At 34.3% G+C, this 26,110-nt stretch overlaps 1 protein-coding gene across 10 annotated transcripts in view; it reads left to right on the top strand.

Annotated features, from left to right (window-relative positions):
- RYR3 (ryanodine receptor 3) overlaps positions 1–26,110 on the top strand; it is an 833,777-nt gene that overhangs the window by 140,052 nt on the left and 667,615 nt on the right. The window lies entirely within an intron of this gene.

The following is a 26,110-nucleotide window of genomic DNA, read 5'->3' as shown; positions in this document are numbered from 1 at the left end:
GATGAGAGGATTCAAGAATTTTTTTTTTTCCTGAAGCAACTGAGCAAGTGTTAAAAAAGATAAGGCAAAAATGGGTTAAAGACTATTTACACAGAACCGATGTATCCGGCTTCTACTTTGTCCATTGCTCTGGTTCATTCCTGTTTTCAAGACTGTCCAAAATAATAAGGTGTGACATAAGTTAAACTGATTACTTCCTTGTATTTGTAGTTTTGCTTTTTGACATTGCCAAGGCACTATGGGAAATTAAAATAACGCAAAATTAGAAAAAGCGGACTTAAAAGCACAACAAAACATAAAGGCTACAATTTAGGAATTGGTGTGAAGTAGAATTAACTGACCTGATTGGGAAACTGAAGGAAAACTTGTAAATATTTGTTTGTGTAACTCCAGGGCCTAAGTAGAGATTTAATATGACTTTCTGTGGTTTTCAGAGAGAGAAGTATTTAAAAGTAAAAAAGATGAATGAATATACATCTAGAAAATATTGGAAAATGCATTCTCTCTTTTTTTTTTCTATTCACATATTCAGATTCTCCATATTCTCAGATTGAGTCTGAGAGATGTTAAATGAATCTCCCAGAATCAAATAACTACTAAGCATTTGAGGTTGAATTTGCATGCAGGTCTTCTTAATTCCCAATTTAGCACTACATCCTCCTATCCCCACCTGTGAAACTACTGTTTCTCTCTCTAATAGTCTGTAAGCCATGTAAGGTTAAGGACTGCTTTCTTTTTGACCTCATATCCCCTTGCTCATTATAGTGTCTAAAACATAGTAGGCTCTTAATTTGATGTTGATGTGAGTCTCAGACCATAAGGATAATCCCTTTGAACCATTGAAATATATAAATGGAAGGTTGTAGAAGGACAAAGCATTAGCTATAAGTCTGTCATTGCAGCCTATTATTAGTTTCAAGATGTCAGTTCTATTTGCTCTGTAATTGGATCTACAAGTTATATACTTTAAACCCTATAAGTAGGGTTTCCTGAACCTTAAAACTTCTAAAACTTAGCACTGGAAGAGATCTTAGAGATCTACAGGGACTCTTAACCTAAGGTCCATTAACTTCATTAAAAAAAATTTTTTTTTGAAAACTAGATTTCAATATAATTGGTTTCCCTCCTAATCTAATGTATTTTACTTTATATATTTAAAAACATCATTTTCAGAAGGGACCCACAAGCTTTACCTCACTGCCAAAGTGCCTTGTTATACCAACAAGGTTAAGAAACCTTGATATAGTCCATTTCCTTTATTTTACAAAGGAGGAAACTGAGGCTCAGAAAAATTCTGTCAGTAAATAAACATTTGTTAAGTGTTTACTATGTGCAAATCACTATCCTAACCTTATGAAAAGGCATATTATTTAATAACTTTGGGGATTTTATTCAACTTTCCCAAGATCACTTCGTTATTAAGTAACTGAGACCATAATCAAACCCAACTTGTCAGGAGCACAGATCTAGCCATCTATTCTGGGCCCTCTTCTTTTCTTTCACCATCTCTTTTCTCTTAAGCATCTCAAATTTAAACACCCAAAACTGAGATCATTATCCCTCTCCACCCCCAAACTATTTCTTCTTCCCAGCTTTCCCATTATTAACTAGGATACCATCATCTTCACAGTCATTCATCATCATAATCTTAGTGGAATCCACTTCTGAATTGTTCTTACCCCATATATTCAATTTTTTGTGAAAACTTGTCTTGTTTACTTTCACATTTCTTTTGTATGTTCTTTCTCTTTACTTACCCAATTACTACAATCTTCTTTCATATGCACTGTTGCAAGGGAATTCTAATTGATCTCTCTACAGCAAGTCTTTTCACATTGATTTTCCAAAAACACTAATACAGCTACTCAATAAACTTCATTAGTTCTCTATTACTTTCAGGATCAATACAAAATCCTTTGGCATTTAAAGCCCTTTGCCATCTCATCCCTTTCAACCTATCCAGCATTCTGATACTATACTTCCTTCCATGAAATTTGCAATCCAGATACACAGACTTGTTGTTGTTCCTCGCACAAAATACTTTTATTTCTAATTGAAGATATTCTTCATGCCTTGCCTGTAATAATCTACTTGTCTCTAAATCCTAGCTTTCCTAGCTTCTTTTAAAATATAACTTAAACCATACCTTCTGCAGGAGGCCTTGGTTGCTTCCTTTATGTAAATACCCTCATCCCACCCCCTCAGTGCCTTTCCTATGAATTTATTTTCTATTTTAAAAGTATCTCTCTTTGTTTGAATATAGACCATTACACATTAACTCTTGTCTTAGGATGTGAACTTCTTGAGGGCAGGAACTATCTATGCTTTTATTTGAACATTGCTCTTACTTAGCCTAGTATCCCCCAGTATATAGGAAGCACTTAATAATGCTTGTTGATTGACTGTCAGCTTCCTCATGCTACCTCTCCCCAGAAAGGCTGCTATGTGAATTCTGGATCTTCACTTTCCCTACTTTTCCCTTGACTATTATTAGTACAGACTGGAGGAATCCTACTGATTAAGAGCTTCAAAAACAAGAATATGACCATTTCTTGTGTGTTCTAAAGCTACAATAGCCTAACTGGTGTTTATTCTTTCTCTGGTATATTTCCACAAAGTTAAGCTTATCTCTGAAATCTTTTCAGAAATTTGGTTTAGTCTGATTCAAATAATAATGACTGATCATTAAAAGACATTTGGGTCACCAAGGAAAGATTGAATTTTTCATAACTGTTTTATGTGTGCTTTAATTTGTGGCTATTCTTTTTCCCTGAAGAAACACTTTTCAATGTGTTTTAACCCTTTTCTTGACTATTGTTGAGTTGTCATTGAGAGGCTATTTATAGATTTCTGAAATGAAAGGATTTTTGCCTTTTCAAAGCTCTTCTTTCTTCAGTTCCACAGCCACTCCAATCATCATTCAAAATCACTGTGAAGAAAGCTACAATCTGTGTAGGGACAGATTTATATTTACATGTTGAAACTAAAGTCTGACATTAAAGATTGGAGGTCATGGCTCTGGAGTATAGTGACCTCATCCTTATTGGTCAGTCTTATTTCATGATGGAATATGGGCCTATTCCAAATTGATTGTCCGAAGAAGTCTGGAAAGATCTGACATATATTATCATCTGTCTTCATTTTTAGAATTATTGAAATGGTCCTTACATCTGTAAAATGGGGCTAAAAATACCTATAGTACATACTTAATAGAGTTCTTAAGAGGATCAAATGAGAAGTTAAATACTTTGTAAACCTTGAAATGCTATGTAATTGTCAAATAACATTTTAATTTTTACATTCACCCTAGTTTCCAAACTAGGAAAGACTCAATCAATACTATACATCCAACTCATATGCATGCAGAGATGCTGCTTTCTTTTTTAGGGTTGCTTACTGAGATTCCTTTATTCCTGCTGGGTCACTGTCCCTTACTGAATTTATCACATGCCAAACCTTAAGTTTGTCTTTAAGTCTTTTCTTCTTCCCTGTTCCCAACCTCTTTCAAAATCACACTTTTTCACTCCGCATTCACCTATAATCAATCATACTCTATTCTCACTTTTAAATTACATATGCATTCTTTTCTTATCCTATATTTTAAGTCTGACCACTTACAAACTTGATGCAAGTCCTCATTACCTTATACCTGAACTATTTCAATAACCTGCTGGTTGGTTTTCCTGCCTCAGTTCTCTTCCCACTGTAGTTCATTCTCATGAAATTAATCTTCCTGAAGTGCAGCTTTGATCATGTCTCTGTTCTATTCAATTAACTCCAGTAGCTCCCTCAAATAGTTTTCAAATCTCTTTACTACCTAGCCTCCTCCTATCTTTTCAATTTTTATACCTTATTCTCTTCCATTTACACTGCAATCCAGTAACAAAGGCCTCTTTGCTGTTCCTTAAACAATGTACATTCTCCAGTCTCCAGTAGTTTTCAGTTTTTGTTCACTGTTTCTGGAATGCTATTCTTTCTCATCTCCCTTTCCTGGTCTCCTTCATATTCTAAAATCTCTTCTTCTATAAGAACCCTTTTTTGATCCCCCTTTAATGCTAGTGATTATTGCTACCTCTATTGATCATTTCTGTTTTATTATATATAACTATATGTATATGTATTTGTATGTACTATGAGCTCCTTGGGAGCAGAGACTATCTTTTGTCACTACTCCAGAGACAACTAGGTAGTACAAAAGACTAGAAAGAATCAGTAATACAATTCAAAACTAGGTCTTCTTAGTCTAGGGGTCTATCTACTTCAACATGGTCATTGAATAATAAATTTGTCCTGGTCTTCATATATCATTTTGATCTGATATGAAAATGTCCCTACCTGGCTTCCTTGAGAGGCCTAGGAACCATACCTACTATCTTTTCTATAAAACATGACCACAAAAAATGAGTAGTTGAGGGCGGCTAGGTGGCGCAGTGGATAGAGCACCGGCCCTGGAGTCAGGAGTGCCTGAGTTCAAATCCGGCCTCAGACACTTAATAATTACCTAACTGTGTGGCCTTGGGCAAGCCACTTAACCCCATTTGCCTTGCAAAAACCTAAAAAAAAATGAGTAGTTGACTGAAAGGCACATTTTATTTGTGCATTAAGAAAAACTGCTTGAGCTAGTGACAGTTTTAGTTTTTTAGAATATTGTTTGAGTTTTTATAACTTTTTAGGCTCCTTTACATACTTAACCAATCAGTAGCATTCTTTGGAGGTAAGGAATTGGAGAACTGTTCAAGGCTTGGGATCATAAGAGTTTGTCAAAGATCATATTTGATACTATGGGAAATACATTAGTTACTGTTATCAGAATGCCCAATATTTATTGGAAATCTCCAAGATGGTGGAGACCCCTTTAAAAATCATTCTTTTTTCATCTTGTAATCTTATTGAGAGGGAAGCAAAGTTCATACCCTACAGTTTTCTTTCCTTGCTTTCAGAGGTTACTTTATCCTTCCAATAGTTGTATAGTAAAAATCAACTCTACCCCCGTACACCAATCAAATACATCCTATTGTTCATTATTTCAGCATTTTCAAGCGTCTACTGTGTGCAAAATCCTGTGCTAGGAACCTGACCAGATGCAAAGTTAAAACAAAATATGGTCTTTGCTCTCATGGAGCTAGTGTAGAATGGAAATAAAACTCAAACACAGAAGACTTAGGAATTCAACTATTATTTTATAAGTGCATTTGAGAGTTGCCAAATAAATCTTTAACGCTACTATTTTCCTTATATACATTTTTTCAACAGGTCTGAGGGGAACCTTACTTACTCTGCCCATCTGTTCACCTCTTTCTCTAACTTCCTTCAAAACCCTTTCCAAGCAATTTTGTTGATGAAATCTATAATGAGTCAGCTTAGAGTCTTCATTATGGTGACTAAAATTGATTCAGCAGTACTGTCCATTCTTGACATCTGCCTTATGTTGATGGCTTCCTTCTGTGTATGTCTCTTCTCTGGTATTTTAAGTATGCATGCATATGAGCACTTAGCTTTTGTTAAATCTTTACTTAGTTGTTCTTTTCTTCACCTAGAAAAGAATTTAATATTTCATTAATCTCTTGTTTTTTAATTCTCCCTTACTTTTCTTTTATTAAAAAAATAAAACAGCACATCAATAATTAGAAAAATAAATTTAAGCTATCCATGAAAATGGAATGTAATGGAAGTAAATTCTAGTTGTTACAACAGATGATCAAATAATGTACTTATTTATACGCTATAAAGTCATTGTTATACTTTATAGTTTAAATAAATTTTTGTTTATTTATAATTTATAAATATTTCTAAAATTTTTATTTATATAAATATTTACATATTTATTTATGTTTAAATATTAATATTCATAAAATAAAATCTTTGAAAATTTTGAAAATTTTCAATTTATCAATAATTTGACTAAGCAATCTTCTTTCCAATTAACAAAAAATAATTCCACCAATCAGCTATCTAAATCAAACAGAAATACACATCAAAATGATATAAAGATTTAGTCTGAAGAATTTATTCCAAGATTCTTCAATTCTTCAGATAAGAACTTAAAATAAATTACTTCTAAGTTCATTCTATCTATTTTCCAGTATTTCCATTTTACAAACTAAAACAGAAATGTTCATGGGGAGAATTAAAAAGAATAATAAAAATAATAACATAGAGATCAAATCAAGTGGTTTAAAGAAAGACTCTTAACAGAAGTAAACCATAATCAATCAATAGATATTTATTAAGTGGCTACTATGTGTCAAGCACTCTAGGTGCTGTGGATACAAGTGCAAAGCAAGGTATAATGTTTATTCTCGGTGAGCTTATATTGAAATGCAGGAGACAAGTACATGACACAAGAAAAATCAAGAATCATTGCTCTAGGAATACAAATTAAAAAATCAACAATTCCTTACCTTAAAGTATTTATATACTGTTATAAAAATATATAAATACAAAATACAAAAGGTAGATGTAAAATTATTTTAAATACTAGTCAGTGAAATTAGCACTTCAGAGGAAATCTTTAAGAATGAACAAATCATAATTTGCATATTTATAAAATTATAGATTTTGATTAAAATTTTATTAAAATTCTATAAATAGAATATTCTAACAGTGAATGCTATCTTCAACACTATTACCGTATCAAATGATTCAGTCTAAGAAAGTCATGAAGCTATAAAAAAGGCTAAAAGCTTTTCCCCTAAGTGTTATGTCAAAGGATTAAAAAAGAGAGAGAATTCTTGAAATAAGAATTACAAACATATTGTCAACAGAAAGAAAGGTTGCTCCAAATCATTATTTTTTTTTTTAGGTTTTTGCAAGGCAAATGGGGTTAAGTGGCTTGCCCAAGGCCACACAGCTAGGTTATTATTAAGTGTCTGAGACCGGATTTGAACCCAGGTACTCCTGACTCCAAGGCCGGTGCTTTATCCACTGTGCCACCTAGCTGCCCCTCCAAATCATTATTAAGAAGAGAAAAACAAATCAAAATAAATCTGAAATAGCACTTCATACTTAGCAAATTGATGATTACTAAATATAAAAACAATTATTATAGGAGCCATTATGGAAAGATAACTATATTAATAAATCAATAGAGGAACCATGAATTGATTCAATCATTTTGGAGATGAGTTTTAGTTATGCTGAGAAAGTAACTAGAATGTCCATATCCCTTGGTCAAAGATCCTATTGCTAGTTATGTAACTTAAAACTATCAAAGAGAAAATGGGTACTAAATGAAAAAAAATATTCAAAGCAGCACTTTTTTGTGTGTATCAAAAAACTAATGTCCTTTAACTGAAAAATGGCCAAACAAGTTGTGGTATATGAATATGATGGAATATTATAGCACTTCAGGAAATACTATTAATAATAAAGAAATACATCATAAGATTTATAGGAATTAATGCAAATGAAGTAATCAGAATGAGGAAAACAATATCCACATTGACTACAAAAATGGAATTGAAAAGGAGAACAAACAAAAAGAAGGGATGGAATGAGGGATGAGTATAATAACAGATCTTGAAATCAAAGAAGAAATAGGAGAACTCATGTCCATTTATTGAATGTTGCATTAATGTGCTTGTTAGGTAATTGTAGTTGCTTTTGTTCTTTTCTCTTTTTTTATTCTTTGCTACAAGTTATGGCTCTCTGTAGGAGAGGGAATGAAGATGATATTAAAAAATAGAACAACAAAATACACAATAAAAAAGGTTAGCTGAAGCTCATTATGCCAATGTACTATTATAATGTTCAAACTCAGGAATTCCAAAATCCACAGGACTTTATGTGATAAATTAATGTCAGTGGCTAATTTGACTTACTTTTATTATTACCTGATGAGAAAAAATTAGAAAACATACATTGAAGTTTATTTCATTTTTTCCTACCTTTAAAAATATTTTTTCCTATATGACTCAATAGAAGAAAATATATAATTGAAAGAAAAGAAAGAACACTGGCCTAATACATCTAATACAGGATGAATGAAAACATGAATCTCAATCACTACGTTATAAAAGCCTCTAATAACAAACTATCTGCAACCTAACTATGTCTGGAAAAGTTCATCACTATTCTGCTGGCCACTACGTGATATATTATTTGGTCATGACCACCTACTAAACAAAACAAAACAAAAAAATGATGGTCCTTTGTTCTTGTTGTTCCCTTCCCTTCTCCCCTTCAAAACTGTTGGTAGAATTGTGGCAAAAAAGAGAGAAAGGGTTCTAATAATCCTAAAGTTTTTAGAGAATAAAACATCATATTAACCATTGTTTGTCTAAATATTAAAGCCTTGCCCATTGACCACATAGTGACCATAAAACTGATTGAACTGAATGATATAAATATCAATATTGTTTTTATAAATGAAACTATAATATTAAAGGAACTTGTAGACAAATGGGAAGAGGACTCTAGTTCATCTGTGGAGAAGCAATAAAGGTATCACAAAGTTAGTGTATATAAAAGCAACAAAAAACATCATTTTCTGGGATATTTGATTATCTTGTATATTAAGGTTCATGAGGAACACATAAAAAGGCCATCATGAAAATAGTTGCAGAGGCTGAAAAGGATTATAAACCTAGTCTACTAGCACACATATTTTCATCAGTCATAACAGAAGGAAAATGCCTTGAACTCAGAATTGACTAGTTGGAGAGTAAGTTATCTGGACAATTGTGCAGTGACTTTAGTAATGTCAGTTTTCTCACTGAAACTCAGGCCAATATTCTCTAGTGATTTTCTATGACTATGATTTACAGAATACCAAAGAATTAAATTTTCAAGCCACTTAAAGGATAATAAAGAGATATGATGAGTGTGAGTTAGCTGTAACATATTATCAAAAAAAATTACAAAGGAAAAGTGGCATAAATATGTATTTTCAAAGAAAGGATTGGGGGAGAAAAAAAGATGTGGTTAAGATTGATCGAATGAATTATGGATAACTGTTGTGTGTTATTTTAGTTCCTAGGTAATGTTTATATACAGGGCATCCCACAAGTCATAATACAGCTTTAAGTTTATTAAAAGTTAGGAAGATCCTAGAATCTTGTGCGTAGTCACCTTTGGAAGGTTTACAAATGTCAAGCAGACTATGGAGGCATGAATGAGTGGAGAATTGCACCTCTGTAATGAGGACCCACATTGAGGAGGTCAAAGATCTACCAAAGTATTTAAAAATGATAGAAATAAGATTGATTTGGGAAAGAGGTAAATTGTTTAATGCAAGATCATATTTTAAGAGAAAAATATCATGATGAATCCCAGAGCTTCTCTCTTCAAGAGTTATCATCTAGCATGTATATTTCTGAGAGTAAGTAGGCAAGCAGCCAAATAATCCAAATTAATGAAGAGTGGGAGTCAAGGAGGTTTGTCATCTGTGTTTACCACAGTTACTTTGAATACTTCTTATTGTTATTGTCATAATTGCTTAAATGAAGCTGGAGGCATTTTAACAGCAACCCCTTGTGATTGATTGGCTGTGAAGCTCTAAAAAGAAGGCAGATTAATCTTAGACATGTTTGAAAACAGAAAGAGAGCTACCTCCTAGAATAAGAGTCCTACCTGCTACTTGAATGCAAGGTACTGAATAGCAGAACTGAGCCCATGCTAATTCACTAGTTAATTTTTCTATCACTGTTTCTAATGTTTTAAAAATGTATCTTAATCTGGACTCTGGAAAAGAAGCAAGATTTAATTTGGTTGAGGCTTAAAATGTAGTTGATCTTCCTCTTTCCCATATTCCCCTTTCCCACAGAAAAGATTTTTCTTATTTGTATTTGTGCAGTTTTGCCTCTGTATGTTTTACTGAATGAGTCTTTTTTTTTTGTTAAAATGCTGAAATTCACAGAAATATAACCAATAATTTAGCAAGCTATTTAAAAATAAATGTGCACAGCACTAACAACTGTATTTTTTAGAAGTAGGGATTTATTAAATATTGTAGGACTTGTAACAAAGGAGATTTAATTTTAGAAAGAGGCTAATTAGTGGTCTTTCTTTTGGAATAAAGGATGATCATCAAAGGAATAAGGAATTGCGTCAATTCAAAGTATACAACAGATCAGTGATTCTCAAAGGACCTCTGGTGTCTCAGCTGGTTAAAGGATTAGTACAAATGGAAGGATGAAAAGAGATTGTACCTGGAAGAATTTTTTGAGCCGATCTGGGGAGGAAAAAAGAGGAAAAGAGAGAAATCTCTACTGTGGATTTATTGTAGGAGATTGGGTAGGCTTTTTAGTCACTCTATGCCTTTTATTCCTTACCCAACCCCTTGCAAAAGTCACGGGTCCATTCAGCCTTATATTTTTGTCTTCTATTGCCCTGTAGTATGGAATAAGAAGGTTTATCTTTCTAAAAGTGGGAGAGATCAAGTAGTAGTACATCTGGGGCAGTTGCTTTTTTTGGAGGTTGGGAAATATGGGGAGTGAGTGGGTTACTTGGTTATGGTCTATTTTGCACCTTTAAAGTAGCCCTTGAGCTGGGAATTTTGAGGTCTTTGATTATATTAGATTTATATTTAAAGAAATGGAGACTTGTAATTTATCCAGAGGTCTGCTGCTACACGGTTAACAACTGGTTCTCTTGGGGGGGGAATGTACCCCAATACCTTTCTCCACATTATCATTTTCTCCATCACTTTTTAAAGTCTAAGTCAGGGCTGTTAAACTTAAGTAGAAATGGATACCCATCAGTGGCATATTGATTTAAAAACCCTCCACAAATTAACATTATCTGTTACATTTTTATTTTGTTAAAGATTTACCAATTACATTTTAATCTGGTTCTATCTGCACTCAGGTATTTTGCCTGCAGCAAATTTGACATCTGTGGTCTAGACAATCAGTAAAACAATAAATAAAACTCTGATTCGTGGCTTTTGCTGATTTCTTAGGAGCTAATGGTCACACTGAAAATTTAGCATCTAGCTCTTATATGCTGGTTTGAACTAGCTTCAGGACATTTCTGCTATCTTTCCTTTTTGTTTTTTAATCTTTTTTATGCACATTTTAATGGAAGCCATGTGGAGGGGTATACTGTGAAATCTATTGCTGTATGTGCTTTAGCTATCTTTTATGTTGAGTTTTCTTAAAGTAAATGCGTTTTTCCCCCTGAAATTATTTATTGTGCCCTAAAGAAGACTTTTGAATTCTCAAAGGCCAAGTTTAAGTATGGCAAGTCCTACAAAACTGGAAGGGATGACTGACTGTATGGGCTCCATATACTCCTGTGTGGCAATGAGACTAGTCCTAATCATAGAGGCTTATCACCAGAGGGCTTACCACAGGTAATAAATTTTTAAAACAATCCATCAACAAGGATTTATTAAATTTCTATTATGTTCTAGGTGCTATACTAGATGAGGGTTATGAAAAGAAAATATGACAGTCCTTGTTCTCAAACTTGTATTTTATGGTGAATGGGGAGATGACATGCATATTTATAAGTAGAAAATACAAAATAAATATTAGTTCAGTACAAGATAGGGAAGGAGGACACCAATAGTTGAGGGAATCAGGACAGGCTTCACATGGAATGAAATGTTTGAGTCTTAAAGGAAGTGAGGAATTCTTTGTATCAAGGTGATACATTTGAGATATGGGAGATTGCTCATTATAAATGTATGGAAATGGATGAAATCTGAGAAACAAAGTTTGACTGGAATGAGAACTTCTAGTCATGGAATAACACAATATGAGTGGGGAGAAAGACTGAGGTCAGATTGTGATGGACAATCAAAGGCAGAGTTTATATTTTATCCTTCAAGGGAAAGGGAAGAGGAAAGGAATTTATTAAGAACCTACTATGTGCCAGACATTTGATAATCACTTGACAAAATCATCTCATTTTATCCTCAAAGTAAATCTGTTATTTAGGTGCTGCAAACTATAACTAATCCATTTTATAGTTGAGGAAACCGAGGGAGACAGGGGTTAGGTGGTTTGTCTAGGATCATAAAAGAGATAGTAAGTCAAATTACATTTGAAACCACATCATCCTGTCTCTAGACCCAGTAGTCTACTAACTATAGCACCTAGATGCTTAGAACCAATGGTGAAATATTAGAATTTGTTGAAGGGGGAAGAGACAGGCATTGATATACTATTAGTGCAAATTTAAATAATTTTGGATGTTAATAAGGCAAAGGAGACTAATTAGAAGGCCATTACAATAGAACAGATGAGAAATCAGACAGGCATGAATTAAGAATCACGTTTACTTTATAAACCTTAAAGTGTTTGTAAATGGTAGTTATTTTAGTACTGATTAGTAAATTAGAATGAATGGGGGAAAATGAAAAAAAAAACTAATACCAAAGATAAGAAAGGAGACAGTAAAAGAATACTTGGATAATTTTAGTGAATTTAGTTTACCTGGACCAGATAAATATATTTCATAGTAGTGACAGAACTAGTCAGTGTGATATTACTAATATCTGTGATGTTTAAAATATCTTAGAGAAGAGGAAAATTGTCATAGGATGGGAGAAAAAAAGTATATCAATTTTTTTTAAAAATGAGAAAAGAATGGAATCTGAAAACTATAAACCAATGATACGGACTTCAATTCCTGGTAAAATTATCAAACTTCCTATTAAATGGTATTCAATTATCTAGAAAAAAAGTGATTAAAATGAACCAATATGATTTTTCTAAAAGTAGGTCATAACACACTAATTTTATTTAATTTTAAAGGATATTAAAATGATATTATAGAATTTTTTATATATAGTTTACTTACACTTTATCAAAACATTTTCAAAAATCGCTCAAGGTATGCTTGTAGAAAAGATGGAGAAATAATGGATTAGATAATAGAACAGTTAGACAGAAAGGATAGAGTGAACTTATAATAACCTTGGTATAGGGGAAAAGTGCATATGAAAGATACAATACAAAGGTATCAAGAAGATTTAGTAACTTATTGCATATAGGAAGTGGTGATAAAAAGAGTGAAAAGTTGAAGATCACTCCAAGATTTTGAATATGGGTGAATTTTTTTGAATATGGGGTGTTAGTTCCCCCACCAGAAGTGGGGAAGTTCAGGGGAGGAAATGATTTAAGGGGATAGATGATGAGTATTGTTTTAGTTTTTTAAATTTTTATTTAAAGCAATGTGGTTAAGTGACTTACCCAAGGTCATACAGCTAGGCAATTAAGTGTCTGAGGTCAGATTTGAACTCCAGTCCTCCAGACTCCAGGGCTGGTGCTCTATCTACTGCACCGCCCAGCTGCCCCAGCTTCCTCAACTTTTGTTTTAACATGCTGATTTTGAAATGCAGAATATTTATGTGCAGATGCCCAATGGTACAAGATTAGAACTCAGGAGAGACATTAAGGTTAGATTTGATTATGGTGTTGTCTGACTAGAGATGATAATTGAAGCCTTGGCAGGTGATTAGATCAACAAGGGAGAAGTGTTGAATGGCCCATATTATGCCATATATATGCCATTCTTCTGAATATTGCGATAACTTCCCAAGATAGTTGTAATTTGTCCCATTTGTATTAGATTTTTGTTTGCTTCCAAAAGGATGATTTTCAGACTTTCTCTGAAGCTAAATATTTAAAATCTGAAAGAACTGTAGTTAGCTACACTTGACTTTTTTTTTAAGATTTTTCAAGGCAATGGGGTTAAAGTGGCTTGCCCAAGGTCACACGGCTAGGTAATTATTAAGTGTCTGAGGTCGGATTTGAACCTAGGTACTCCTGACTCCAAGGCCAGTACTCTATCCACTGCACCACCTAGCCGCCCCATTTGAATTCTTTTTATAAAAAAATACTGAAAGCTGTCTAAGTGTGGGGCATTTTGTGTATTATGTAATTAAAAGGAGAAATGACTCCTAACTGATGAAGAGCTACACTACAGTCCTGAATAATGGACAAGGGTGCTACAGAAATTTATGTGAGACAAGTATGTGGTTTCAAACTGTCTTTAGGAGAAACCTAGGGAAAGACTTTGGAAACTACAAATAAAAACGGGAAACTGGCATTTCAACATGTACCTGATTTTTTACTGATTTCCCTAGAAATTTTAGACTTTCCCCTTGAATGAGATTTGGATTTCTTACTTGGTTTGATTGGAGATATTTTGCTCTGAACTGGAGAGTTCATTCATTCTTGTGTATTTTCTAGTACATTATAATCTAAATAACTCCCATAATTTTTGTTTGCTATTTGTGATTTTCTTTTGTATAGCCAACATTTGGTAGAAAGGACCAAGGCAGTGGGTATAAACATGGGCTACACTTTCACTTAATATCAAACTACAAAGCAGTTTTGTTTTTAATCTTTTAAAAATTGTTCTATGTGTCAGCAATGTTTGGAAGAAAGAAGATAGCTATGGCCCTTCTACTCCTTTCAAGCCAAAAATCAGTCTCCCTTGGAGAGGAGTAGGCCAAATTCCAGGGGAATCTATTCATATCTCTTTTGCCTATAAATTTAGTCAATTACTGTGGACATACATATCTCATATTGACACTTACTTATACCATAATGACTTTTCTCAAAGATTTATTTGCTCAAATAGGTGTGTTTTAGCTCTTAATCTAAAGAAAATTGATATTTTAAATGGAAAATGTGAAGAATTAAGTTTTGTGATCAGGCAAGAAATACTTGTTAAGAATTTGCTATATGCTAAGCATAAGGAATCCAAAAAGGGCAAAAATGTGTCTGTTCTCAAGAAACTTAGTCTAACAAGAGAGATAAAATGCAAATAATTATGTGCAAAAACAGTTATGTATAGAATAAATAGGAAATAATCAACAGAAGGAAGGCAGTAGTCTTATTGCTTGTTTTGTCCTTCATTCTTGAAAAAGACCATGACATCAGGGAGGTGATCTAATGACAAACACGTGAATTGGATTTGAGTGAGGGGTGCTGTGCTCACTTTCTCTTCCAGAGCCATCTGAGCACACCATTGACCAGATATGAGTCAGGAGGACTGGAGATGACCCTGGATGTAAGGCAATCAGGGTAAAGTGACTTGCCCAAAGTCACACAGCTAGAAAGTGTCAAGTGTCTGAGACTGGATTTGAACTCTGGCCCTCCTGATTCCAAGGCCAGTGTTTTTTCCACTGTACCACCAAGCTGCAGGGAACTTGGAAAAGACTTTTTATAAGGTGGAATTTTATGTGAGACCTGAAAGAAACTGACAAGGTCAAGAGATAGAGATGATGAGACACAGAATTCCAGATATGAAAAGGCAATAAGAAGCCAAAGTTACTGGAATCAAGTAAAGGATCTAAAGAATAATCAGAGGATTGTGGATTAAGAACTGGAAGGACCTTTGAGAGTCAAACCTCTCATTTTACAGATGAGGAAACTGAGGCCTTGAGATTACATGACTTCCTTAGTGTTGCATAGGTACCCTGGATGTGAACCCAAATTCTCTGATTTCAGATCCAAATCTTTATTTTTTCAACCATATCATGGTCTTTGCTAATTAATTAAGAAGGATATTTTTGCCCTCATTTGGGATGCTTATTTTTATATAAAATTTATATTTTAAATATAATATTTAATGTAATATATAATATAATATTTAAAATTAATAAATTAACAGATCAAGAGCACAGGTCTTGCAGAATTTCTACATGTAGTCCAGCTCCCACATTGACAGACAAGAAAAATGAAGCCACCAGAAGTTGTATGACTTGCTAAGACCACAGAAATAATTGGAAGCAAAACTAGACCTCAAACCCATGTTCTCTGAGTTAGAATCCAGGATCCCTATCTTCTATACCAATCTGCCTTCTAATACAGTAAAAAAGATCAAAGTAATCAGGCCTATAATACAATTCCCAAGTTCATTATGGCAATATCTACATGTTAATTTGCCTTTACATTTAAGGGTAGGGTATCTGATGCCAAAGCATAGCCTCAAACATAAAACAAGGAAGTTTTATGACTAAATATGCCAAACCTAGAATAGGATTCCAAAAAATAGTGTTGAATAATAGTAATATAATTTCCCAAAGTTCTATCACTTTGGAGTTGCCTGATGCTAAAGTGATCATTTTGCTGGCTGTGACAGTGATTTCACAAGTCATTTGCCACAGTGTCTCAGCAGTCACTTGCCTCTGTAACCTACATAAAATAGCTGAATTTCCTTTATCATTACCCCAGAACCTTATGCTCAGTCAGCCACATGTTCAGGGTCACTTCTGAGGTGAGACTGCCATCATTCTAGTCAAGCTCTAAATAGGATTGAACTCTAAGGGGCAAATTTACAGTATGATTCACAAGGATTCACTTACTTGAGTCTTATTCAAAGTTAGGTTTCAGAATTACTAGAGGGAATGGCATGTTCTGATTTCTGTCTCCTGTCAAGTTGTTGAATAATTTAGATGTTTCAGTTGCAATATTAGCTTACAGAAATATTGTTGTGATGAAAAAAAATATGTATATATATATTATATATAACTTTAATCCTTTCAAATAAAATACATATATAACTTCACTATGGCTCAATTTAAATAATACTTGTATTTCATAATAGCCATTAAATGATTGTTTATTAAATTAAATTGAGTTGGATGGAACCTTTGAAATCTCTTGCCCCAACTTCCCAACAAATGCTGAATTCTTTTCTATGAAAACCCAGTCTGATAGTCCTCCACCTTCCATAAACATCAAAGTAACTTGAACTATAAGTGGTTGAAAGAGCTTTGCTATTTTAAGGACTATCATGTGGAATGTCTTATAAAAAGAACAGCTCTTGTGATACCTAGAACACCTATCTCTGTCCATGAGCACTTAGAAAGTTTCTCCATATTCAAGGTCATTTGTGAGTCAGAATTCTGCTCAAATCTTATTCCACTGATTTTTTTTAATTGGTCAGCTAGAGTACAAATAGTTCAAAACAAAACCTTTAATGAAACTGCACAACAATAAAATTAACAACAGAATATTCTTTTCATAACCTGGGCCTCACTCTCCCCTTAATATATGATGCTCTTTAATGAGTAAGCATGTATAGTTATTAAGGCCTTGCTCACAGGAAAAATATGTGGTCTGTATATTTCTATTAAAGGTATATACACACAAAGAACATATGTGACAGGGCAAAGGAATGGAGGGACAATACATAAAGCTATAGAGGTGGTATTATCTTTCTGTTGTCTTTGTGCTGTCCTGCCAGGCCTACTCCCTACCAGATTCACATCCATGTGTTGTCTTATTGCATGAAGTTTCTTCACTCCAGTTTCTCAGCTTTCCAGCTCCTACAGGGCCACCTATTATCCTATAGAACATTTACTAGGGATGCTGTGGTTGAAAAGCCTCTCCCTAAGCAGGGTAAGGATATATCTTTTTTTTTAGCCAGATCTTTCCGTTAAGGGCTATTAAGGGCTATGAACTCTTTGCTCTCTATCAGGCTACAATAAAAGTCAATGAATGCAGAAGCAAAAATCATGTTAGCTCTAAATCATTTTCTCCTTTACTGTCTCCCTCTAATTCCCTTAATTCATATCTCATCTGACCTATGGTCAGAAATTTTTATTTCTTATCAAACTCCCTGTGGTAGGTAAATATTCCTAAGGATATATTCCCTCAAATGAAAAAGAAACTAAGTGAAACTGTGGTGAGAAACTGCTCTCAACTTTTGCTTTTCCCCTCTCTGTCACCATCATGCTCTTCTGTTCTTTGCAAATCACATGGTTTGAGCTGTGTGAAAAAGGCAGAAAGGCTAGTGACATTTTCCCCACTTCTCTCAAGAAACATTATAACCTCATATCTCTCTGGGATTGTTTTGCATTTTAAATTATTTGTTTTACAAATTTAGATTTTTCAATAGCAGATTTACAAAACTGGCTACATCAACATTATAATCTAGCAGTTTGGGGATATGGTGGAATCCTCTTATTAGGTGTTGCTGAATATAAAATCATTAACCTTTGCCTAAGTTTTTCATATTTTCACTCTTATTTTGTTTTAATCAAATACTTCTACTGCATTAGAGTCTGGATTATTCTCTCCTCAAAATGAAAATGAGACCATGAGGAGTATGCCCAGAAGTGATAATTGCTTTTAAAGTGAGTTTCATATTTTCCTCTTTTTTTCATTTTTCCTATTTTTTTTATTATGTATTGTTGTTTCTTGGTGCCATTAGCTTCTACTTACCAAATTTTGAATTTTAAGGAATTATTTTCTTCAGGGAACTTTTGTGCCTTTTTCCATTTGACCATTTCTGCTTATTAAAGTGTTATTTTCTTCAGTATTTTTGTACATTTGGGCATGCTTCTTTTACCAATCCGTTAATTATATTTGTTTATGCATGCATTATCAGAGTTAGGTCAGTATAGGGGAATATTTGGAGGAAACTGTGGAAGAGAAGAAGTATTAGGCTGCTTACCAAACTGAAGGTCTACAGAGCTGTTGTTCTAACGTGATTGTTGTATGCCTGTCAAACTTGTATAGTATAATACCAGCATACCAGGAAATGGAATACTTTTATTCGAATTGTCTTAGGAAGATTCTAAAGATCACTTAGCAAGAAAAGGTACTGGATAGCTGAGATCCTTCTTTGAGCTAAATTGTCAAGCACTTAAATTCTATTGCAAAGTTTGCAACTCCATAGGGACAGCTAGATGGCGCAATAGATAGAGCACTGGCCCTGGAGTCAGGACCATCTGAGTTCAAATGTGACCTCAGATAATTAATAATTACCTAGCTGTGTGATCTTGGGCAAGTCACTTAACCCCATTGCTTTGCAACCCCCCCCCCCCAAATGCAACTCCAATGGATTGGCCACTATATTCAAATAGCAAACATATATTAGCTTAAAAGAATACTCTGTGGAGAACTTAATACAAGAGAAGTACTTACATGTAGGTCAGAAGCAATAATACAAGGACACTCTCAAATTCTTTCTGAAGAATTTTGGAACTGATAGTGTGACATGGGAGACAAATGTAAAGTACTGTTCAATAGGGCATTCCTATATCAAAGGAGGTGCTTTGTAGCTTAAAACATGAGATGTACAAATTTAGAGACATCTTCACTTAAAATGTTCATGTGGACTATTTGTGACTGTCCTGTAGTGGAGTCATCTCAGCTCTAATCAATCTAATCATTAGCTACAATCTGACACACCATACCTTGACTCCAACATAGTAATGTCATTTTTGTTCTTTTCAAGAACAAGGACAGCAACCGGTAAATTGTATTTTCATAATTGTATTTCCCTCATTTTCTTTACCAATTTTTTCTTCTACTACTCTTAGTTGATTTTGAAAATCGTTTTAACTTTTTCTAGAAATTCTTGTTGATCTTGTGACTGGTTTATATTTTTTTCCTTTGAGAGTTTGTTTATAATTGCTTTGACTTCATTATCTTCCTTGTTGTTGTTGCTGTTGTTTTTTTGTAAGGCAATTGACTTAAGTGACTTGCCCAAGATCACACAACTAAGTAATTATTAAGTGTCTGAGGTGGAATTTGAACTCAGGTCCACATGACTCAAGAGCTGGTTCTATATCCACTGTACCACCCAGCTTCCCCGACTTCATTATCTTCTTCTGAATTTGTATCTTGATCTTTTCTGTCAGTATAGTAGTTTTTTATGGTCGGTTTCTTTTCTTTGTTGTTTGCTCATTTTTTCCAGTCAATTTCTTTTTATTATTTAGGTTTTTGCAAGGCAATGAGGTTAAGTGGCTTGCCCAAGGCCACACAGCCAGGTAATTATTAAGTGTCTGAGATCAGATTTGAACCCAGGTACTCCTGACTCCAGGGCCAGTGCTTTATCCACTGTGCGACCTAGCCCCCCCCCCCCCCCCCCCCGCAGTCAATTTCTTGACTGAATTTATGTTTAAGATGAACTCTGATCATAACATGGAAGGAGGGGCACTGTCCCAAGCTTTAGGCTTTTTCATGCTGTTTTACTTTTTTTATTTTTAAGAGATAAGTTCTTTTGTGTTAAGTTGTGTTAAAGTTCTTTTGTGCGTTCAAGGTGGTATTATGTGGCAAAAGTTATAGTCAGAGCGCTTCTGGTCTCCTTTTAGGTCCTTACCCTGGAAGGGTCCCTGCTCCCTTGGGACCAGAAATGATCCTGTTCCTCAGGGTTCTTTTTTCCTTGGTACTGGGTCTCTGGGTCTCTGGGTCTCTGATCCCTTGTGAACAAAATCAATATTGTTTCTTATGGCCCTCTTGATTGAAAGTGTTCCTTTCTACTAAATGTGACTCTGAATTTCATTAAGGAAATGGAGTTGCCAAACAGTTTCCAGTTCTGTGTCCAGGGCTAGCACAGGTATCCCTTGTAATCTTTTTCTGAGCAGTTGCCATATTCCTTTATCATCTCTGGTTTGTGCTCCCAAATCTGCTACTGTTTCTATCACCACTACTTACTACTACATCCCCTGTATTTTATATTATGGGCTTTAGGTCAGCCTCTACTGCCCTCATTTCCAGATAGCTCCTAATCTCCTTAATTGTTTTGGGCTGGAAGAATATTGTACCCTGAACTTTTGTTACCTCTATTACTCTAGAATTCAATCTGAGCCTTATTTTAAAGTTGTTATTGTTTTGTTTTTAGGTTTTTGCAAGGCAAACGGGGTTAAGTGGCTTGCCCAAGGCCACACAGCTAGGTAATTATTAAGTGTCTGAGAAGGGATTTGAACCCAGGTACTCCTGACTCCAGGGCTGGTGCTTTATCCACTACGCCACCTAGCCGCCCCTTAAAGTTGTTATTATAAGAGGAATATTGGAAAAGGCTGTCTGAGTGCTTTCTTTACTTCATCATCTTGGTTCTATCTCTAGAAGTCCTCATAACATTATCTTATTGAATGTTGACATCCAATTCATCTCAGTATGACCTTGGACTAATTCCTCAGCTGCTCTAGGTCTCAGTTTTCTCATATCTAGAATGAGATGACTGGATTGCATAGCTTTAGGTATTCCATCCAGCTCTGAATTTATGATTCTGTGATCATACTAACCATTCCAGAAATTGCAAATGCCTTTAAAATGGAAAGTACAGTCATTCATTGCATCTTTGAAATATTACCTTGAGTATCTAGAGAAACCAAGAACTTAGAAATAAAAAGGTAAATAAAGAGCTCTTCAGCCAAAACTGATATAAAAATAATCTATGTACATAAGCTATGTACTAAATTTCAGTCTTTTTTCAGGAAAGGCCTTAAATCCAAGACTAATATTTTTTTTTCTTTAAGGCAATGGGATTAAGTGACTTTGCCCAAGTTCACATGGCTAGGCATATTTGAACTCAGAACCTCATGACTTCAGGGCTGGTGCTCTATCCACTGTGCCACTTAGCTGCCCAAGACTATTACTTCTTTAACAAAACAAACAAACAAATAAACACAATTCTCATAAGCTTGTTTATTTGGTTCTCCAGTTTATATAGCATATTAGAATCAGAAATTAGTAATGAATTGTTACTGGAAGGGTATGCTCACAGCAGGAAAAGATGACAGTATTAGAAGACAGATAAAGACAAAGCAAAAAAATCTATAAAAATATTACCAAAATAAGCATAGCAATTTGGGACCATTTTGTGTAGAATTGTATAACTTCAGATATCTCAATTGCTTCTCAAGTCATCATTATGTTATAGAAAAGTAAAATTATTGTCTTCATAATGGTAACTCCAAATAAAAAAGAAAATATTGAAATATGTTCTTGGGGTGGCTAGATGGCGCAGTAGATAGAGCACCGTCCCTGGAGTCAGGAGTACCTGAGTTTAAATCCTGCCTCAGACACTTAATAATTACCTAGCTGTGTGGCCTTGGGCAAGCCACTTAATGCCACTGCCTTGCAAAAAAAAAAAAAGAAAGAAAGAAACATACTCTAAGACGATGGGGAAATATCATTAATTATTTTCACTGAAATAATTAAAGTTGGAAAGAACTGGAAATGACAATGATGTAAAAAAACAAAGGACATCCATGTAACTTTTAAAAAATGATTAAACAAAAATTTCTTTGAAGCTTAAAGGGATCAGCTTTAAGCTATTTGACGGATTCATTAAGTGTAATGTCATATTCTCTGGCAATTTCAGATAAAAGTGGTGCTATTATGTTAAAATTATTACTTGCTAGAAATGATGAAATCTAATGTTTAAGCATTGTTCAGACCAATGATTTTCAGAAGCTATGTTGTGAAATCCTACCTTTTAAAAAAAATCTGAATTCCACTGGTAATTTTGGGACATAGTCTGGAGGTGACAGGATGGACACAGATTAAAAATATGTTTTCTGATAACTCTTCCAAAAGAATATCTCATAATCTTTCCTCAATCATATGCATAAAATAGTTGAATAATCTTTATCGCATTTTCTTCCCCCTCATATTTTTCCTCTTTTATCTTGTCTTCTCTTATAAAACTTGGCAGCTTCAACATTGACATTGACAACTCACCTGGGGTTCTGTGGAATACTTTTAAAACCATTGTTTTAGACAGATCCCAAAATGCATCATGTCAGTATGCCACAGAGAGTAGAAAAGACAGCATTGGAATGAAACCTTAATGTTGGCATGAAAATCTTGTTGTAAGGTTTCTACTGGAATTGATAATGTCATGCTCCCTTATGAAACTGAATAAATTTCAAGGTTATATAGTTAGCATCTTTTGTGTTTAAATTTTTTAAAGTCAGGAAAATGAAATTGGGGAACCACAGTGTTGGAATTTTGGTGGCTTTTTTTTGTAATTCACTGCTTTGTAACATGGTCAGTTTTCAGAGCTGGGGTCAGAAAAATTTCATAGGCCTGCTGTCAACTGCTAAATTACATTAATTATTCTACTGTGAGAGTAGGAAACATATTAGAGAAGGAAGCTGTTTTTGCACCAGGTAGTAAGATTTTGTCTTTGCAGTTTTAATTTATTTTTTGAGAAAAAGAAGTTTTCAGGAGTGGTTCTCATTTTACTGCCCTGCTTTCTAACTTTTATAAATTATTTGGGACTGTGAACTGTGAGTGACTTCATTGTCAAAATATTTTGAGACAGAATTTATAATCAACACTCAGTAGGTCTGAGTTCTAGTTTTGCCTTTAATTTACTCTGCCTGTGCTCTGCCTCAGTTTATCTGTCTAAAAAGGGAAATATAAATCTAACTCAATATGAAATTGTCATATTGACTAAGAATGATTCTTGTTTTACTGATACAGAAGAACCTTACTATAGAAATCAAGTTCCATTTTAAATAAATAATATGTTTAAGATCATAGGAATTAAAAATTACCTTAGATTATATGATTCATTTGGGTTCATACATAAGAGACAAAGGAAAAAGTGAAGATTTCCCTCTGAAATATAGAAGGAAAGATTTTAATTAGAAGAGATTTAAGTTAGATTTTTGAGAGAATTTTAACCCTGAAGGGATATTGAGACCCTGGAAATATTTTTTTAAAGTTTATAAATGTTCATTTAACATTTTTTAAGACAATGGGGTTTTTAAATGACTTGCCCAAAGTCACACAACTAGGCAATTAAGTGGCTGAGGCCGGATTTGAACTCTGGTCCTCCTGACTCCTGGGCTGGTGCTCTATCCACTGTACCACCTAGCTGTCCCATAAATGTCATTTTCTCAGGGAATTTTTTTCAGGGGAGATTATGTCATCTTTTTATGACTTACTTGGAGACAATGGGATAGGCCCAGTAACCCTTTATCATTCCTTTAAACTATGAATTTCCTAAGTAGGAGAGACCTGGAGTGAGAAATAAGCATCTTTCATTTTTGTTATATATCCTGAAGGAAGTTCTTTTCATTATAACACCCTTATTTCCATTTGGTTACTCATCTAATAACTCAAATCAGCTCTCTATTTACCAAGATATCCAAAGAAAAGGCTGAGGTTTTCTATTCTCAGATAGAGATTCTAAAATAAATAAATGAAATCTCCTTTTCTGCACAAGCATGTGTCCACTGGGAAGAAGATATAGACTAATGGGCTTCATCCATATTAAACTTTAGAAAACTTGATACTGAGTGGAAATATTTGCATTCCCCCCCCTTTGAACCTGGAACTTGTGAAATTAATAAAAATATTCCAAATTCTATAGATCACACAACTTATTTGTCCTGAGTAATAACTTTTGCCATATTACTCTGTTGCTCAGAAACTTTTAATGACTTCCTTTCACTTAGAGAAAAAGCCCCAAATGTTTAGGTCTGATGCTTGATGCTTTCCATGACCTGGTCTTGACCTTCCTTTACAGTCACATTCCCAATATTTCCCATCATGTTCAAGTCCAAAATAGCTTATTCTAATTGCTCCAGCAATGAGAAGAAATTAATTTGCCTACTTCTCAACTGAAGGAAATAAATAATCATTTCACCTGTATTGCAGAAGCTCTCCCTGGAAGGTCCCATTTGAGATATAGAAATCAAAGAATATTAATAAAAATTTCTAAAGAGAAAAAGAAACGAAACCTCAATTTAAATACGGAGAAAATTTAAAAATTCAAATTATTTTTATGCAAAGCAGCTTTCACACATGCTTACAGATATGTTTCCCAAGCAAGTGACAAAACAACAGAATAGATAGAGGATAGAGCCCAGGCCCTGCAATGAGGAGAACCTGAGTTCACACTGTCTCATTTACCCTGTGTGATTCTGGGATCAGTCACCTAACTCTCTTTCCCTCAGTTACTCATCTGTAAAGTGAACTAGAGAAAGAAATGGCAAATCACTCCAGTACTTTTACCCAGAAAACATAGCTGAAATGACTCAACAACAATACAATACTAATTTTTATCCTGGAAATTCCTTTTAGGTACTGATAGAAGTAGCAAGAAAGATAGCACATCAACCTAACTATATGTAGGTGCTTTTAAGATATCTAAAAGCAATTGGAACTGGGTCAGTCAAGATGACAGGAACAAGCAAGTAGGGCACGCTTAACAATCATAATTTTAATATAACACTATTAACATGACAATTTTGTTCTGAACCTAAAAAGTAAAACATGCTACCAATGGGCTGAGGTTCAACTTTCTTGTAGTTCAATCAGATTGTTTTCCCATTCCTCATCACTGAAGGAATGAACATTTTATTGGAGGAAAGAGCACAATAATCTTGAAGGATGGTTTACTTTTGGGGAGGACAAGACTAAGTGGGAGCCAGGCAGCATGTGACACTAAATTAAAATGAGATGAATTTAAAGGAAGACAGAGTACCAGAAGATGGGGGCTGGGGAGCAGGGAGGAGGAAGAGAGGAGTTTGAGAAAGTTGTGAGCAGGATTCAAAGACAAACTCTTGGCTTAAAATAGCTTTTCCTCATATTTTGTATGAGTAAAGGGCAGATGTTTAAGAATTTTAAGTTTTGGGCAGCTGGGTGGTACAGTGGATATAACTGGCCCTGGAATCAGGAAGACCTAAGTTCAAATCCAGCCTCAGACATTTAATACTTAATTAGCTGAGTGACCTTGGGCAAGTCACTCAACCCCATTTCCTTGCAAAAACCAAAAAAATATATAATTTTAAGAGCTTTGCCTAGTATCTACTTACTTTGATCTGCCTGGAAGATGAGATGCAGGGAACCTGTAAGCAGAGAAAAGTTGTGTACTATAAACAACCATCATTTACTGAAGTATTTTATGTTGTGTCCCACAATGCTTTGTGGAACTATGCATCCAACCTTGAGTCGAATATCTTGTGACTCTGAAAGAAGCCTAGACAAAGAATAAAATCCTATACTCTTATTGAGTTCCTAAAATTATTTCTCTTCTGCACCTTTATTTGAGAAAAATATTTGGAAGCTCTTAAGTATCTGTTTATATTATTACTAGAAATTGAAAGAGGAAATGTTGAAGGGAATCTACTTTGTAAAAGCTTTGGAAGATCATTGCACAAAATAAAGACTTTCTTCCTCATATTAGGACTATTTTAAGTCACGCATCCTGGTACTGCAATTTACAGAGTACAGAGACAGAACTGTTTCTATCAGAAGGAAGTAGTCTGTTGCTGGGCAGAGTTCCAGGACCCAGTGCTGCTTAATCTGACTTGGAAGGATTGTGCTTATTTTGTCAATATAATGTCAGTTTATGGAATTCATATGAAGCCTTTATTTAGATTGCAAGCCTAGCAGAATACAATGTACAAGTAGCATTAAGACTTGGCTTTCTGATCCTTCATACCAAGTAAAGAGAT

Source organism: Macrotis lagotis, chromosome 4, assembly GCF_037893015.1.
Source record: "Macrotis lagotis isolate mMagLag1 chromosome 4, bilby.v1.9.chrom.fasta, whole genome shotgun sequence".
Classification (NCBI taxonomy): domain Eukaryota; kingdom Metazoa; phylum Chordata; class Mammalia; order Peramelemorphia; family Peramelidae; genus Macrotis; species Macrotis lagotis.
The sequence above is the reverse complement of the archived record's forward strand: the minus strand, read 5'-3'. Positions and strand labels throughout refer to the sequence as shown.